The sequence below is a fragment of the Erinaceus europaeus genome, chromosome 16 (assembly GCF_950295315.1).
Source record: "Erinaceus europaeus chromosome 16, mEriEur2.1, whole genome shotgun sequence".
Classification (NCBI taxonomy): Eukaryota; Metazoa; Chordata; class Mammalia; order Eulipotyphla; family Erinaceidae; genus Erinaceus; species Erinaceus europaeus.
Genome location: NC_080177.1, coordinates 50,064,526 through 50,084,234, shown reverse-complemented (window position 1 = coordinate 50,084,234; position 19,709 = coordinate 50,064,526).

The window sequence follows — 19,709 nt, the reverse complement described above, 5'->3', positions numbered from 1 at the left end:
CCCAGGGTCATTGTGGGTTGTAGAAGGTGGAAGGTCTGGCTTCTGTAATTGCTTCCCTGCTGAACACGGGCTCTTTTATAAAACCTTGGGAGCCGGAGTGGTAGGGCATCTGCCTTGCTTTGTAGCTCAAGTTTGAGCCTCAGCACCACATAGGAGTGTCATGGAACCAAAGGAAGCTGCAGCTTCTCTCCATTCCTCTCTGTCTGAATGGAACAATAGCTCAGGAGTAGCAAAATGGTGCATGCATTAAAAGACAAAAAAAAAGAAGAAATAGACTTTATTGATAAAGATTCTCCGATGGATAATCCCATTGACATTCCTTAGGCAAAAGGGTGAAGGTAATGTGTAATGTGTGAGTGGGCTAAGGTAGCTTGAGGTGGGGAGTATCATTGAATGCTTTTTAAATGAATCGGGGTATTGAGAATAAACAGGAAACCTCTTAGTTTAGAAGAGCTTACTAAAGAGATAGTGCTCAAAGTATTAAACAGTGTGCAAGACCCATGGAGCAGTCCATAGAGGTTACCACATCAGTCTTAAAGGGCCTGGAGAAGGAGGAACTAGGGGAACCACATAGGGTGCTTCAGCTGTGGAAGGAGTCCCCCAGGTCACTGAACAATGAGGAATCATTTAGGGCTGATCTTTTTACTTCTTATAAATAGACAATTTTCTCTGCATAAGATATTGTGTCTGTGTGTTCCTTTGTGGCAGCCCTTTTGAGGTTAAGTGGTATATCATTTAAGAAACTAGTCCCATGAGTCATGTGCCACTCATTAGGGGTACCACTGTGTGCAAGGGCTTAAACATCTACAAATGTTTCAAGAGGCAGAACAGGCCCATCATGCTCTATTGTTGAAAGGGTCTGTATGAAGTAACATCATTCTTTTCCTTGTGTTGAATTTTTGATTCTCTGACTCAGGTCATTTCTGGAAAGAACTCAGGAATAGGATAAGGAAACTGAAACTCAGGAAGCTGAGGTGGAGGCTGTTCAGAGCCATGCAAATACACAAGAATTAAAAGTAGGTGAAGGAATTTTAAGGAGGAAAGTTCATTTTGCTGAGACCTTCTGCAGCTTTTCTGCAGTTGTTGCTAGGAAAACTGTGAGGTCTTCCATGGGGGTCAAGAGCGTATCTTCAAGGTGGGAATTCTGTGAGCATTAAGGAAAGGCCCTACATTTATTGTTACTTTTATCACAGTATCATTTGCTTTTCTGCCTAATTTACACTACTTTCATTTGCCTTAGAGAGTGTTCATGGAAACTACCACACACTTTGATATATATATATATATATATATATATATATATATATATATATATATATATATATATTTCATTTATGTTGCTTTAACAATATATATGTATATATATATACATACACACACATATATATGTATATTGCTTTAACAATCTATTATAAGAAAAAGAAGCAGCAAAAAGCACAACTAAAAAGAAAATGCCAGAGGATCTTGTCTTTGTAACAGTGACAGAGTCCTCATATTCTAGTGAGTTCTAAAAGAAAAAGGGATAAAGAAGAAGTTGTCAGGGTGTATCAAAAAAGTTATGAAATGGGGTAGGGGTAGATAGTTTGCATAATGGTTATGCAAAGAGTTCTCATACTTGAAGTTTCTAAATCTCAGTTTCAATTTCCTGCCCCACCATAAGCCAGAGCTGAGAAAAAAAAAAATCACAAAATGGAAAGCAGCAAACCCTTTCCATGTTTGTTGTGTATATGGTGACACGGAGGGCATGGTTTTAAAGTGTGGTCTTGGTGCCTGGCTGGGGTGGGAACAGTTGTTGGTTCTACCTCCAGTTACATGATATGGGTGAGTTATTCTCCTTTAAGAACTGGAATTTTTATCAATAAAATTGAGTGATTTTTGAGAAACCCAATACAGCATTTTAAGCACTAAGTGTATTATCTGGGACATACCACAAGTACTTAACAAACATCACCCATTATTATTATTGTAAGTCATCTGGATCCATGTGTGCTAGAAAAAAAATCTGATTTTGATAGACTCAGTAGGAAAACTTCTCTGCCCCCAGCTTGTAGGATGTGTACTGAAATTCTTTCTACATTTCCATTCTAGGCCTTATCCCCTTCCTTCTAACTGACTTTACCCACCTCTCCACCCCACTCCAGGGATTCCTCAGGGGTCTGGACCTCTCTGTAAATGGTTTGTGGCCTTACCACCTGCTGTTTGCCTTGGCTATTTGCTTGACACCAGACTACTTTTGGTGGATGCCTGCCCTTTTAGAAAGAGAGATCTCTCCAAATGATAACAAACTCCCACTGACACATTTGCTGCCTTAAATTTATTAGTCTTGCTACAATGAACAAACTGTCCTTGTTACTTGTTTCCAACAGAAACCAGAGTTTTAAAACTCACATTTCTGTCCATTTCTAATATTTGTTTTTCATTTTGAGTTGAAATGGGGAAAATGCACACATTCTCCTTTCCCAAGGAAGTTGTTGTTTTCTTTACAACCACTGAAGTGTGTTGCTTTCCCCTTCAGCTTATCTCAGTGGAATGTATAGGGTTGATGGTTGACTCTCACTCTATCTTGAGGACAGCTAGTGATCACTTATCCAATCAGTCAAGGTTTATTTAGGGCAATTATACATTTAACTGCTCAACAAATTTTCTTTCAAAAATCTTATTTGAGAATTGTTGATATTCGTGTTCAGTTCTGTATCCGTATTCTTTCCTGAGTTCAAGTCTTTTCCTTTTTTTTATTAAAAAAAAGAATTCTTTTTGCCTCAGCAATTATCCTTGGGGTTCTCTTGGCAATCAGTGTTTTTTTTTCCTTTGATAGAATGTGAGAGAGATGAAAAAAAGACGTAAAAAGAGACAGAAGGGAGGAGATACAGCTGCAACACTGCTCATGAAGCTTCCCCCTTGCAGGTGGGGCCAGAGGCTTGAACCTGAATCCCCTCACATAGCCACATGTGCTCTATTGGGTGAGCTACAACCAGGCCCCTCTCAGTGTTATAATTTGATTTGACCCCTTCTTCTTTCCATTCAGAGAGTCAATATTTCCCTAATTTTCAAAAAAATGAAAGAAAAAAGAAAGGGAAAGAAGGAAAAGCTGGTTTTTTTGTTTGTTTGTTTGTTTGTTTTTCTCCAGTAGGTGAGGAAACAGCAAAAAGTAAATGCGAAAATTCCAGACATTTGTGTTGAGAGGTCAAGATCATCCTCAGCTGGCCTGGGTATCATAGGAGTAGTTAGACAATAGGTCTAGTCCCTGTGATAGCTGGTCACCTGGGGCCTGACCTTGCCAAACACATGCAGGCTGCCCAGAAATGTCTTTGTGCCTGGAGACAGTGTTGCAGACCAGAGGGAAGTAATTTTCTCTTCTTACACTGGATACCTATGCAGGAAATCCCAGATGTCTATTCAGACATGAATCTTCAAAGAATTCAATGGCAGATACCTGGAAACTCTTTCATGGGCCTCTATCCAGTAGGAAAATAGATAGTAAAAGCAATAAATCTATAACATATTTGACTTCAAAATTAACAAACTTAAAAATGAAAGTCTGGCCTGTGAAATAATCCACTTAAATAGTGTGCTGCTTTGCCATGTGCATGACGCAGGTTCCACCCCAGCCCCTACTGCATTAAAGGAAGTTTTGATGTTGTATCTCTTTTACTCTCTTTGTCTTTAGCCACCCCCTCAACTCCCACCCCCCCAAGAAATGAATGTAAGGTAAGAATACAAAACCAGCCATATTTCTTTATTCCAGAAAAGAAGAAAATTACTAAACGTGCTAGTTTTTTTAAACTTTTTTTTTGTCAGTGTGAGTTATGGTGGGTATACTCAAAAGACAAGCATTCATTCTCTGTTTCCTATATGTTATTTGTATGTAAGTGATGTACAAAACATGAGATCATATTGCTTATTAGCTATGTAGCAAGGTTATTTTCTGAAGTCTCTCTCTGATAGTCCCTGTAGGTCTATAATGCTTGGAGTCCTTCTGTTTCATTTCTATCTATCTGATCTGTCATATTTGAAAGTTTTTTTTTGCAATTTTTCTGTTTACACATTTACTTTGCTAGTTGTTGATGGCCAGCAGGTTGTGTTATTATTGTACTCACTGGGTTTCACTTTTTTTATATGTTGGGTGATGGGGGACGTGGGGGCTGGGCTTATGTTTCTTTTTATTTCCTTGTATATGTTTTGTACTCCATATGGTGTGTATGTATAGTTTCTCTGTGTGATTTTAACCAAACCTCAGGGGTTTGCTGCTCAGCTGTGTTCCAAGAAGCAGGGGTCAATTTACCCTTTAACCTCCAGCTGCTGCAAATTACTTTTATGTATGTCTGCCTCAATTTGATGATAGACCAGACTGCTTTTGGTCAGAAATGTCCCATGCTATTGTGGTGTGTCCCATCTGTAGTTTAGTAGGCTAACATCTCTGAGGTCATGGATTCCTCTCTCTCACAGATGGTACTCTGTGTTGCTTTGACTGTACACATAGAGGGAAAATGCCACCATCCTCTGCTGGAGCTCTTAACTTCCCTGAGCTTAGTTTCAGTCCTTCAAGTCTTCTCATGCCAACCATGTATATGAGCACCGAGGTTTCAGTGCTTCTGTGGATGTATCATCTGTCATTGATGAGGGTTATTAAGTTTGGTAGTTGTAGATATTTGTTATTTTGGATGAGAACCTATTCTGTTCTTTGTTACTCCATGGTCATCCCTCCCAGAAGTCCTTAGCAAGGATATTTTTGTAAACATTTTACATGTTTTAAGTGACTCTTTTAAAAAAATATTATCTTTATTTATTTATAAGATAGAGACAGCCAGAAATTAAGAGGAAGGAGCAGATAGAGATGGAAAGAGACAGAGAGACACCTGAAGCATTTCTTCACCATTTGCAAAGCTTTCCCCTATAGGCAGGGACCAGGGACTTGGACTGCAGGGCTGGTGTTGCGGGCACGTGATCTCTGGGTTAGAGAGAACGCAACCGGAGCCAACCTGGGCTGCTGCTTACTCAGTGGCGCTGGAGAGGAACCAGGAACTTGTGGTGGAGCAGGAACGCAATGCCATTCCTTTATTGATCAGAGACAACACCTTTATTTATATCTTTAACCAGAAGTGGCAAGTGGGAAAAGGAAATGGCTAGGAGAGGGGGCAGAGAAAAGAGCACGAAGGTAGAAAGCTTCCATAGCAGCTGTTGAGAAGTTTTTAACCAGTGGGATTAACCAATACTATGCAGGCAGGGCGGGTCTCAGGCAAAATAATGATTATGTAAATAGATCACAGCATCAGAGCAGGGGGGGCTGCCCGACATTGGACTTGGGTCCTTGTACATTGTGACATTTGCGCTTAACCAGGTGGGCCACTACATGGTCGCCTTAAGTGACTCTTATTGATGCATTATCATTAATTTTACTTATAACATCATATAGAGCTGAGCACATATGAAGACACATTTTACTATTAAAGTAATATTTGGTCATGTTGGGGAGGTGGACTGGTAAATAGAGTATTCTATGCATGAGACCCCTGGAACTGAGCTGAGTTGAGCTGACCTATACTTTAATCTCTAGTGTCTCTCTCATACACACACACACACATAAAAACAAAAACAAAAGATCAAAAATAACCTCCACCATCACTCTAGTCCTGATGAAATACTGAAGTTCATAAATAGTGTTCTTCTGAGTACCCCTTTTCCTGCCACAACTCTCATGAACTAGAGTACTGTTTTAAAAACATCAGTTGCTTCCCTCACGCTAGAATACAGAAATTACATAGATTTTATATATTGGCCTCATGTTCCTTAAACTTATTAATTTCAAGATCAGCTGTTTGTTGCAGGTGTTTTTTAACTTTATTAATAAAATGGAAATATTGACACGACTATAGGATAAAATGGCTACATTTTTGCACAATTCCTACCCCCAGAGCTCTGTATCCAATACCCTCCCTTAATAGTTTCCCTACTCTTTTTTAAATTTTTATTCATACAAAGGAAACACTGACAAAAACCATAGAATACAACTGCAATTGTGGGTACAACTCCACACAACTCCATATCCCATCCTCTCCCCTGATAGCTTTCCTATTCTTTTTTTTTTTAAGAAGGATATATGTCATATTTGTTTTTTATTTTTTTTAAAAAGGAGATATTGGCCATAGGATAAGAGGGGTACAGCTCCACACAGTTCCCACCACCAGATCTCCATATCCCATCCCCTCCCTTGATAGCTTTCCTATTCTTTAACTCTCTGTGAGTATGGACCCAAGGACATTGTGGAATACAAAAGGTGGAAGGTCTGACTTCTGTGATTGCTTCCCCTCTGAACATAGGCATTGACTGGTCGATCCATATTCCCAGCCTACCTATCTCCCTGGTAGGTTGGGGCTCTGGGGAAGCAGAGCTCTAGTACACATTGGTGGGGTCATCTGTCCAGGGAAGTCTGGTCTGCATCATGCTGGCATCTGGAACCTGGTGGCTGAGCTTTCCTATTCTTTATAACCTCTGAGAGCATGGAACAAGAAACATTATGGGATGCATAAGTTGGACGGTCTGGCTTCTGTAATTGCTTCCCCGCTGAACATGGCACTGACAGGTTGATCCATACTACCAGCCTGTCTCTCTTTCCCAGTGGAGCAAGGTTCTGGGAAAGCAGGGCTCCAGGACACATTAGTGGGGTCATCTTCTCAGGGAAGTCTGGTTGGCATCATGGTAGCATCTGGAGCCTGGTGGCTGAAAGAAGAGTTAACATATAAAGGCAAACAAATTTTTGTCTATCATGAACCTAAAGGCTAGAATATTATAAATGAAGATTTGGGAGTCTCTGTTTTGCAGATAGTTAGTAGGCCTATTTTAGTTATATTCCAAAAGGCCTATACTAGTTTTTTTTTAAGACTTTTTCTGCCAAAATTCACAAGGTATACTGATCTAGTATAATAGCAAGTAACATTAACCTCAAAAATGAGCTGCAAAATTGGCCCTTCTGTAAATTTTCTTTTCTTTTTTTTTTTTTTTTTAAATTTCCTTATTGGAGGATTAATGGATTACAGTCAACAGTAAAATCCAATAGTTTGCACATGAGTAACATTTCCAATTTTTCTACCCCTACAAGGTTCTTCTCTGTCATCATGTTTCAGGACCAGAATCCTCACCCTCACCCCAGACTCTTTTACTTTGGTGCAATATACCAACTCCAGTCCAAATTCTGCTTTGTGTTTTCCTTCTGCTCTTGTTTTTGAATTTCTGTCTATGAGTGAGATCATCCCACATTTACACTTCTGTTTCTGACTTATCTCACTTAACATTACTCCTTCAAGCTCCATCCAAGATGGGGTGAGGAAGGTAAAATCACCATTTTTAATAGCTGAGTAGTATTCCATTGTGTATATACACCACAATTTACTCAGCCATTCCTTGTTGAACAATTGGGTTGCTTCCAGGTTTTGGTTATTACAAATTGTGCTGCTATGAACATATGTAAACACAAATCTTTTTGGATGGGTATGTTTTGTTTCCTAAGGATATATGCTCAGGAGAGGAGTTGCAAGGTCATAGGTAAATCCATTTCTAGCATTATAAGAGTTCTCCAGACTGCTCTCCACAGGGGTTAACCAGTTCACATTCCCATCAGCAGTGCGGGAGTGTTCTTTTGTCCCCATTAGCTCTCCAGCATTTCTTGTTGCTACTCTCTTTCTTTCTTTCCTTCTTTCTTTTTCTAAAAATTTTTTCATTTTATTTTTTATATTTATTTAGTTATTCTCTTTTGTTGCCCTTTTTTATTGGTGCAGTTATTACTGTTGCCTTCGTTGTTGGATAGGACAGAGAGAAATAGAGAGAGGAGGGGAAGACAGAGAGGGGGAGAGAAAGACACCTGCAGACCTGCTTCACCACCTGTGAAGCAACTCCCCTGCAGATGGGGAGCAGGGGACTCAAACAGGGATCCTTATGCTGGTCCCTGTGCTTTGAGCCACTGTGCTCTTAACCCGCTGTGCTACCTCCTGACTCTCTTTCTTTCTTTCTTTCTTTCTTTCTTTCTTTCTTTCTTTCTTTCTTTCTTTTTTCTTTAGTTTTGTAAATTCTAGATCTTTCCTAGTTTCAGAGAAAGATTTGTAGCTTTTGTTCCATTCTCATAAATAATTGGGTGGGATCTTGATGGGGATTGCCTTAAATTTGTATATGTCTCTGGATAGTATATTCATTTTAATGATGTTAATTCTTCCAACCCATGGACATGGAATATCTTTCCACTTCTTTGTGTCTTTTTCTATTTCGTTGAATAGTGACTCATAATTTTCAGTATACAAGTCTTCCACTTCTTTTGTTATTCCTAGATATTTTATTGTTTTGTAGCTATATTAATAAGAATTGATTTCTGGATTTCTTCTTCTTCTAACTTAGTGTTTACATAGAGGAATGCCACTGACTTTTGTGTGTTAATTTTGGAGCCTGACACCTTACTGTTTTGCCTGATAATTTCCAAAAGTTTCCTTCTGGATTCTTTAGGTTTTTCTATGTATACTATTATATCATCTGCAAATAGGGAGAGTTTGACTTCTTCTCTTCCAATCTTTTTGAATTCCTTGTTTCTGCTTCACTGCTATGGCAAGACCTTTGAACACTGTGTTGAATAATAATGATAATAGTGAGTGGACTAAGTCTAGTATCTGATCTTATGATCTTCCAGTTTTATGATTTTATGATCTTCCAGTTTTTCCCCACTGATATGTTTGCTATATATGGACTCCACTATTTTGAGGAATTTTCTATCTATTCCCATGTTTGCAGTGTTTTGATCATAAAAGGATGTTGGATTTTGTCAAGGGCTTTTTCCGCATTTATTGAGACAATCATGTGGTTTTTGATCTTGCTTTTTATTGATGTGGTTGATCATGTTGATTGACTTGCATATAATAAAGGAACTTTGCATCCCTGGGATAAATCCCACTTGGTCATGATGAAGAATCTTTTTAATATGCTGCTGTATCCAGTTGGTTAAAATTTTGTTCAATATTTTAGCATCTATGTTCTTTAGAGATGTCGGTCCATAGTTTTTCTTTCTTTTTTCTTTATTTCTTTTCTCTTCTTTTCTTTTTTTCTTTCTTTCTTTTTTTTGATGTTGTATCCCTATCTGCTTTTGGTATCAGGGTGATGTTGGCTTCATAAAAGCAGGGGCACAATTCCATACATTTCCCACCACCTTTCCGGAGCCTTGCCCCACTAGGGAAAGATAGAAACAGGCTTGGATAAAATTAAACTTCTGATGCCCAAGTTCAGTGGAGAAGTAATTACAGAAGCAAGACCTTCCATTTCCTGCATGCCATAATGATCCTGGGTCCATACTCCCAGAGAGATAAAGAATAGGAAAGTTTCCAATGGAGGAGATGAGATATGGAACTTTAGTGGTGGGAATTGTGTGGAATTGTACCCCTCTTATCCTATGGTCTTGCTGATAATTATCAAATAAATTTAAAAATATATAAAGCATAACACATTTTAAATCATCAAGAACATAAAGACGAGGATCTAGCAGATGAGATTTTTGGTCTCCATTTTGGAAAAATCTAGGAAGTCTATTTTAGGTATATTCCAAGTGGCCCATGACTTATTAATTTTTGCCTGGGCCTATTAGCTATTATGCAGGTGGGCTAAAGTTGAACCAATAAATATTATGCTAATTATATACAGCTTGATTAAATAATATATATCATTTACTGGAATGATTAACAAACAAAAGCAATTCTTTGTTTTTTGTGAAGATATGGTAAAAACTGAGACATAAATAATAAGGAAGAATATAATCTATTACAAACTTATTTCATAGTCTGGGAGGTGGCACAGTAGCTAAGGCACTAGACTCTCAAGCATGAGGTCCTGAGTTCAATCCCTGGCAGCACATGTACCAGAGTGATGTCTGGTTCTTTCTCTCTCTCTCTCTCTCCTATCTTTCTCATTAATAAATAAACTTTTAAAAAATAAAATAAGGAAAAGAAAACTTTAAAAAAAACAAACTTATTTCAAAAAATTCAAAAATAAGTATTTACAGGTTTTTTTTTTTTTTTTTTCCATTTTCAAAGCAATTCCAGGGCTCATTCAGGATAGCAAAAGCCACTTGCAGATAGTGTTTTAATATTGGGTGTTTCTGAATCCAATGATCATAATCACAATTCCAGCCATTTAAAAATATCACTTAATGACTGAGGTGTGTTTCTAGGAAAACATCATAATGAATTTGAAGGATCAAATTAATATTTCTGAAACTGGCAAACAAAGCTGCCAAAAAGACTTTTAGAACCAATCATTTATTTATTTTTGAGTTGGAAACTTCAATATTTTTTAAGCCTGGAGTGCTCAAAATTTATAAGTTCTAAATAATGTTGAGTTTACAATCTGAGAGAAAGCTTTGGCTGAGTTATCTTAGGGGAGGTGGGTTAGGGGCTACCTTTGCTGGCTTTGTGGTATGTTGAGAACTAAGAGCAAAGTTTGTTTCTTGAAAGGTATTTTTCACACTGGTGCAGCCTCAGAGAAAAATAATATTTATTTTCAATTTTCTTGGCTTAAGGTTTCCTTCCTTTACTTTTAGTCATTAAACACAGGAGCACAATTTCCTCTCCCCTCAGTGGGGGTAGGGCATGTAAGGACAAAGTTGGATTTCAATATGGCTTACTTTGTCTAGGAGCAAAAAGGTAGAATTCCAAAGCCTTAGGCTTCATTCTTTCAGAGTTTCCACTCTTGTCCACCACTTGTGTTTCAAGTATGTCCCAAATCAAGTGAAAACGGAACAATAGAATCTAATTGGAGAAGAAATCTCTGGAAATACAAATTCAGAGATGTTCCCTTGAGTGTGACAGGGAGGAAGGAACCTGTATATAACAAGCACACTGATGCTATAGGGTATAAGGAGAGAAAAGATGGCACCTTATGGCAGACAAAAAGCTGACATTGTGAAAGTTTTCTCTAAAGTGGTTGCTGTCTGCATATCAGAATAGATCAGTTCTAGAGATTTATTTATCTATTACTATGAGAGAGGATGGGGGGGATAGGACTAAAGCATCACTCTAACAAATGAAATGCAAGGAATTATACTCAGAACCTCATGCTTGAGAAATGAACTCACTATTCATGATGTCATCTCTTGGGCCTCATTATATTCATTCTAGCACATTAGGTTAAAGAACTGGGGGCTGAAGTGGGGGGGAAGGAGGAAACATAATGGCTATGCAAAGAGACTAGAGACTTTCATGCCTGAGGCTCTGAAGTCCCAGGTTCAATCCTCCCCACCCCCATCACCATAAATAAATCAGAGCTGTGCTCTTAAAAAAAAAAAAATCTAAACAACAACTCAGAGGGTAGAAGGCAGGCATATTAGCCTGGCATGTAGCATATAACATCTATTGGTTATACTGAAAGATTATTGGGTGAAGACCAGAAGTCATGCTCTTAGAATCACAGTATTCAGGTGCCCTTTTTCTTGGACTATACAGCTACACCTCCATTCCAGTCAAGTTACTGTCGGTCATTATTCCAGCTCTGGACCATGAGGATGGCTTCTACCTGGCTTACGCATTCTTATATCACATTTTCAGCAATATTTAGTAAAACTGAAAAATGAAATATTCTTATTGTCATCTGCAATTCTGTTTAAGCATCTTAATAGCTCCCATATTATGGAATTTTGTCATCACTGGCACTTTATTACTTCAGACTGACTTTCCAACTACACAGAGACAGAGATACAGAGGGTCGCAACAGCACCAAAGCTTTCTCCATGGTGTGGAGGGCAGACTTAAACCTGGGATTCAGTCATGGTAGATCAAGCATTGTAAAGTAATAGTATTTAAGATTGTTCAAGTTAAATATCAAGCTATATTTTTTTACATGAGAAAATGTACAATACTCTGAAATGCATTTTACATTTCCTTTTTAAAAAGATTTTTATTTATTTTTCACTTTTGTTGCCCTTGTTTTTTATTGTTATAGGTATTATTGTTGTTGTTATTGATGTTAGATAGGACAGAGAGAAATGGAGAAAGGAGGGAAAGACAGAGAGGGGAAGAGAAAGATAGAAACCTGCAGACCTGTTCCACTGCCTGTGAATCAACTCCCCTGCAGGTGGGGAGCCCAGGGCTCGGAACCAGGATTCTACCTCGTCTGTGCGCTTTGCGCTACATGCACCTAACCCACTGCACTACTGTCTAATTCTTCTTTATATTTCTTTATTAGAGAAAATATATGAATACAGTCAGAAAGAAGAATTCATGTACAATAATTTGGACCAAACTATAGTTCAATTTAGATATTTTCAACTTGCAAGCAAAGTTGTACAGAAATCATACCTCCTCTAGCATAACAATTTCACTTAATACACTGAAAAAAAAAACTCTCTAAATTTGTTAATTTTTCTTTATAGTAGTGTAGTAGAATACAATAAACTCTGTGCAATAGAAATACACAATATAGAAGTCACACATATTTCAAGATACACCAGACATAGTGTATATCTTTGGAGTTTTCACAGATTTGAAAACAATTATGAGGTTTTCACAGTAGTATACTGGTTCAGAGTGTCTTAGTCTTCCCTCAATGTGTTCTTTTGTGTGTATTTGGTATTGAAAAGTATTGTTCACCTACTTCTAGAAAATATAATATTATTTGAGGTCTGGGAGGTGGCACAATGATAAAGCTTGGGACTCTCAAGCTTGGGACCCTGGGTTCAATCCCTGCTAGCACATATGCCAGAGTGATCTCTGGCTCTTTCTCGCTCCTCCTATCTTTCTCATTGATAAAATAAGATCAGAATCTTTAAAAAATAATACTATATTAAAGCAGCAGAAATATAGAAATATAAACCAACACAAAATATTTTTCATTGGAAAATCAGTTAGAAATTGTTTGAAGAAATTCACCTGGAAGTTAGTCAAATGATCTGACTTTTTTGTTTGTTTATCACCACTAAAAAATAACACAGTTGACTCATGGGTACCTCCACATAGACAAAATAGAGAATGGCTCTCCAAAGCCAGAAACAGTACAATCCTGACATTCATGTTTGACTAAAGTCACTACCATAGATCATAAAACATAGAAAACAAATTGTTCTAGAAGGGTATGTACACAATGTAATATTTATGCAACTGTCTACAAGTATGTGTTCCCTGAAAAATATGTTTTACTAAGAATTTGAGGAGTTATCTTCCATGGGTTGGCACTAAGAAATGTAGTCCTCAGACTTATAACTTAGTTAGATATGCTTTCAACCCTGGATTTTAAGTGCTCAAAATAACAAATAAACAAAAAGATGTTTTTAAGGTTGTATTTGTTTTATACTTTTGAAAAGACTATGTAAGGATAAAACTCCTTGGTTCACTCTAGATAAGAAAATAGTCTTATTAATTAAACTACATTTTGACTATACTATTTCTTGTCTTATTTGTCCTTTTCACTTTGAAAGAATGGAAACCAGCTTCTAAAAGCCAATGTAAACACAAAAAGTCAATGGAGTTATTCAGAAAGAACTTCTGGTCACTTCTAAAATTGCAGCATTCTGAAAGTTTTCATTTATCTGGCTGTTGTCAGGCAACATCAGACTCTTACTCTCCTGTATATGTTGTCACAACTTCTGACTAAACACTTGTTAAAAACAAAATCGTAGAAATATATTTAATTAATGTACAATTGAACTTAAAACTGTAACTCCACAGTATTACTAGTAACACTAGACTGAAATTACTAGTTTAAGATCAAACCTTTCTCATGCCTTTACTGATTTTTTTTCTGGCTACATTTATACTGTACATCTTTGTGATTAATACAATTAGACACATTGAAGATTACTCATTTTTGTGTGTACCATATACATGTATATAGATTCAATCCATTAAAACAGCTTTGCTCTATGTTACCTGATGCTAATAAGTTTAGTCCCTGACATGTTCATTTGTCTTCAGTGGATACCATTTGCCTTTTATCACCCAGTGAGGTCCTAAACAGAAATATGTTTGTGCTTGTTAACAAGTAGAAAATACATGTTTTTTGATACTATTGCTACATCCTCTGTGATCTCTTAGTGGGATAATTTCTTAACAAAAATCAATAATTAAAGTTGAATATAATGTAATTTCTGCACTGTCACAATTAGATTTGGGTAACTGAAAGGAATCAACTTGTACCTGGCTCTACTCCTCCTCCTCCTCCTCCTCCTCCTGAGACTTCCCATTCTTATACTTTCCCCACCCAACTTCAAATTTTGGTAGCCTTTGCTCTTTGCTTCTACCTCATGTCTTCAAAAACAAAGTAACAAAATTTCAAAGGGCCTGTAACTATACTAGTTTCTTTTTTTTCTCTCTGAGCCTGAAATCTGACATGCAGGTGGATCCATGTTATTGTCTGGGGAGGTGATGTCATGGCTGGAAAAGCGGGATCAGAGAAGAGAGTAGCTCTCTAATATGGAGAAAGGGTATAAATACTGTTGACTGTAAACCCCATCAATTTGATTTGGTCTTGGGCCCATATTCAGCTAGCATAGCTACAGGCCCTTTGAAATATAACTAAGATATGTCTACTACCTATCTACAAAACAGAGGACGCCCTAACACTTCATCTGCACTATTCCAGCCTTTAGGTCCATGACTGTACAACAATTTGTTTGGCTTTGTATGTTAACTCTCTTTTCAGCCACCAGGTTTCAAATGCTAGCAGGATGCCAGTCATACTTCCCTGTACAGATGACCCCACCAATGTGTACTGGATCTCGACTTCCCCAGAGCCCCAACCTACGAGGGAAAGAGAGAGGCAGGCTGGGAGTAGGGATCAAACTGTTAATGCCCATGTTCAGCGGGGAAGCAATCACAGAAGTCAGACCTTCCACCTTCTGTATCCCACAAGGACCTTGGGTCCATACTCCCAGAGGGATAAAGAATAGGAAAGCTATCGGGGGAGGGGATGGGATATGGAGATGTGGTGGCAGGAATTGTGTGGAGTTGTATCCCTCTTATTATGGTTTTCTTAATGTCTCCTTTTTTAAATAAATAAAAAAATTTAAAAAAGAAGTACACATAGGATGTAGCACAGTAGACAAATTGTTATATCTATAAGCATGAAGGCCCCCCCCCCCCCCGGTTCAATCCCTAGCATTACATGTGCCAGAGTGGTGCTCTGGTTCTCTCTGAAAAATAAAAATATTTTTTTGAAAATAAATTTTAAAAAAGTAACAAAATGATACCCAGAGGTCCCTGTTTTATTTGGCTTGAACAGTGCGTGCAATTTTTTGATTTTTTTTCTGTTGTTGTTTGTTTGTTTTGTTAAAAACAAGGTGGGGGAAAGCACATACAATTCCTAATTTCTGTCTTGCTTTTTTTTCCCTTGAAAACTGTAAGATCAAACCGTTTGGTTATACACTCTAACACACTAGTAATGGTTGAAGTTGCATGGCTTTATGGCTTTGCAATTTGCAAAGTTGAAACACTCCTTGCTGTGTCTCATCCACTAATATATATACTACAATTCTAATGTCACATATTACTTAAAGATTAATATTGGCTGTCATTAGTGGTTTGTGTGACAAAGTCTACCTTTTCATATGTCTTTGCTGATTAAATTTAGGGTCACTTAAGTGAGATTTCTGTGCTCTAAGAGGTCACTATTATGCCTGGGCTATTAGCCCACAAATTTCTATGTCAGGTCAGCTTTGGTCAGACATTCTTTGGCTTGTCATAAACTTTATCCAAATATATTAATTCTGCACTCTGTAAATGTTTGATTTCTGTGGCTGTTTCAGTAGTGGTTTGTAGCTATTCCTTGATCTCACTTTGAGTTCCTACTAAGGAACATTTACCAGTTATTACGAGTATGTGGAATACGTAACAGGAGAGACACTGATTCGTTGATAGGAAGACTTAAGTGTGGATGTTCTCTGTCACTACTTACTAGTTGTGTGACTTTGGAAATTCCCCAACTTTTATGAAACATAGAATCATAGAAACAATTTATTCATCAGTTTAAAGCCTTATAATTATCAGTGAAATTATTATCTCACTTCATTGTCTACAAATGAGAAAGTGATTTGCACAGATCTTGGGACCAGTCCACAAATGAGATAGGATTGGGATCTTGGTGTTCCGGGTTCCAGATCATTATTTATTCTTTTAAAAATATTTTATTTATTTAATTACACACACACACAAACACACACACACACACACACACACACACACATATATATATATATATATAGAGAGAGAGAGAGAGATTGAGAGAGAGAGGCTACAGATCACTGCTCAGTTTGGGTTTATGGTGGTTCTGAGATTGAATCTTGTACTTTAGAGCCCCAGGTATAAAAGTTCTTTGCATAGCCATTATGCTTTAACTCTAGCCGCCCCCCCCCATTAGTTTTGTTTTACTACAGAGCAGTCCATTCTCCTTAAAAGACCCTGTCTTCTTTGAATTTTGTTTTTATTTATTTCAAACTCTTAGGAATTTCTGAATCTGCTAATCTGTGTTCTTGCTTAGTTTGAGGGAAATTCTTGGTTTTTATTTCTTCACATTAAAGTTTTCTGTTCCTTTCTTCTCTTCTGCAACCTTTGTAATGGAAATATTGTCCTATTGATGTTGTCCCCAAACTATTTTATATTACATTCACTTTTTAAGGTTTTTTCGGGGGGGTCTCTTAATTTTATTTATTTTCTTTCTTTTTACTAGATAGCATAGAAAGAAATTGAGAAGGGAAGGGGAGAGAGAGAGGGAGATGGAGATCTCTAGACCTCTTTCACTGCTCATAAAACTTCCCTCCTGGAGGTGAAGAGTAGGGGCTTGAAATCTGGCCCTTACACATGAAAACCTGTGCTTAACCAGGTGCAGAGCTGCCTGGACCCATGATGTTCTTTTCCTGTCCACTAGCTCACTACTTTCACTACTGCATTTCTTCTGATGGTGCCCTTCACATTATTTTATTGCTTAACTACCATATTATTTATTTCTCTGGTGCTGTTATGATTTCCCTTATGCTTCTCTGACATCCGGAATTCCCTTGTACTGAACTTCTTTCTTGCAGTGAGGATCCATAGGACCATAGCTTTGAAGTCCCCTTTATGAAATTTATATAGCTCTTTGGAACTGGGGGCTTTCTTGGAGCTTGTCTCTTGGTTCATCAGTGGAGGTAATACCCTCTGACTCCTTATTCTGTTTAGTTTTCTCTGAATATCTAGACCAGTGGTCTGTATTTGATTTGGCCATAAAAAGGGGTCATGGTCACAAAGGTCTAATCAAAGCTATAGTATCAAATGCAGGTCAACCTGTGTAGCAATCAGGAGTTTGAGAGTGCAATTTCTATAAAGTTAACATTGGTGGGGGTTCAAGTCTGAAAGGAATCTGGGATCTCAGTTCAGGTGGTGACAGCATGCACACACTGGTGCTGGTATGGGGCAGAAACTAGCAAGTGATGGATCATCATGGTGGGGGCACTCAATTCAAATCTGCCCTCTCAGTCTGTTCCATGTTACTATGAAGAGTGGATTCCAATATGGTGTCTGCCTCCTCTCAGCAAATTGAAGCAATCATCAGGAAGGCCGCTTACCCTGATTATAACTTTTGATTTTTTATTTCTAGTTGTTCTACATTTGTAGGTATAAAATTGTAATATAATTGGGGTAATAGAATTGTAAAAGAACTGGGAGATTAGTACTTGTTGTGAAAAAGAGTTCTCTTTGGGGGGGGCAGTGTCTTTCTGTGTCCTTGTTACTTAGAAGCTGATTTTCTCTCCCTTATTGTTAAAGTTTTGGAGTCAGGTTTGACTCTATGTAGTCTGAAGTTTCTCTGCTTTGGCAATATGAAGTTGAGGTGTTTATGGCAAATGAAAGAAATCAGGACATGGATGGCAGTTACTAAGTGGCTCCTCTCACACATGGACTATAAATGACTAAGGCAAACAAAATGGCAAAGCATAACAAAATTAATTTTGGACTTGCTGAAAAATATGGTGACTACCAGTGGTAAAGGACAAAAGAAACAGAGGAGGTTATTTTGATGGTTCACTAGCTCTAGAATTTTGTTGGTGTCTGTAGCATAACATTTTTGTTGGTGACAGTAGGTCTCACACTTGTGCAATTTCAACACTCTTCGCTTTTTCAGTTAGGAAGTGAGACAGAGATAGAGGGACACCACCGTGCCAGAACATCCCCCTGTGAGGCTGTGACTTGAACCTGAACCTTGTTCATGGGAAGGCAGGCACCCTACTCTGTGGTCATATTTAAGCACATAAACAAGTGTGCCTCTGTATTCCTGCAATTTTAGAGTATTAAAAACCAATGAAAAATTGACCGAAATTTGTTTAAAAATATTTTTCTATGTTGGTGAACTTGGGGAAAGCCAGGATTACAGACAAATAATCATTGCATAATCAGGGTTATTGAAAATACCAAAATGAAATACTAGAGCTCAGAGAAGGCTCCACTTGTTTTAGACATTGTACTCAAGTATTGTCCATTTATTTCAAAGGAGTTGTCTTAGTTTACAGAGGAAGAAATTGAAGCTGAGAAGATTTTAATTTTATTCATTATTTATCCTTGCAACCACGGTTATCGATGAGACTCAGTGCCTGCACTGCTCCACTGTTCCTGGTGCTGTTTTTTTTTGTTTGTTTGTTTTGTTTTGTTTTTAATAAAGTGTGAAAGGCAAAGAGAAAGAGCTGGCAAAATAGTTTAATCAGATATTGTACTCTCATGGTGCTGATTTGCCATGTATGAGAAACAGGTTTAAATCCAGCCTTTACCCCCACTGAAGGCAGCTGTGGAGCCTTTTACTCTTTCTCTACCTTACTGTCTCTCTGTCTCTGCCTGAAAAATAAAATTTAAAAAGGGGGGGAGAGAAAGAAGAAGGAGAATATTTTTTAAAGTTCTTTATCTGAGGTGTTTTCCCCAGGATTAGAAGAGTGTGCCCCCTGTCTCCAGTTCAGTGTTTTCGGGGCACACACAGCTTGTTTCCTTACTGCTGCTCCATCTACAGATGGTCTGCTGTGTAGGATAGCATTGCTAGGCTCTAATTTCCTAGGGTGCAGCTTTTTGTAGAAGTAATCCATCTTACTCCCAGCCATCTGCAGACATGGTCCCTGATCCCTGAGACCTGAGCTCAGGTGCAACACCAGTTGCAAACCAATCTCTCAGAGAGCCCAAATGAACTAAAAAAATTAACCTGCTTTCTTCAGCCTTTGTACCCCAAGATATCTATTACCTGCAAGGCTAGTGCTCCCTCCTTCATGCAGGTGGCATTCTTGATGCGCTTTTTTAAAAATATTTTATTTTATTTATTTATTCCCTTTTGTTGCCCTTGTTGTTTTATTGTTGTAGTTATTATTATTGTTGTCATCATTGTTGGATAGGACAGAGAGAAACGGAGAGAGGAGGGGAAGACAGAGAGGGGGAGAGAAAGATAGACACCCGCAGACCTGCTTCACCGCCTGCAAAGCGACTCCCCTGCAGGTGGGGAGCCGGGGTTTGAACCGGGATCCTTATGCCAGTCCTTGTGCTTTGCGCCACCTGCGCTTAACCCGCTGCGCTACAGCCCGACTCCCTTCTTGATGCTTTTATCAGTGTCTAATGTGTTCTCTTCCCCAAACTGTGCACAGCCCTTTGTGCACACCACAGAGCTACACAAACATGTAGTCTCTCTCCACAGTCCACTGGCATCCTCAGGCCAGTGCCTTAATGTCAATCAACCAGAGCAAATGGAGTCTGGAC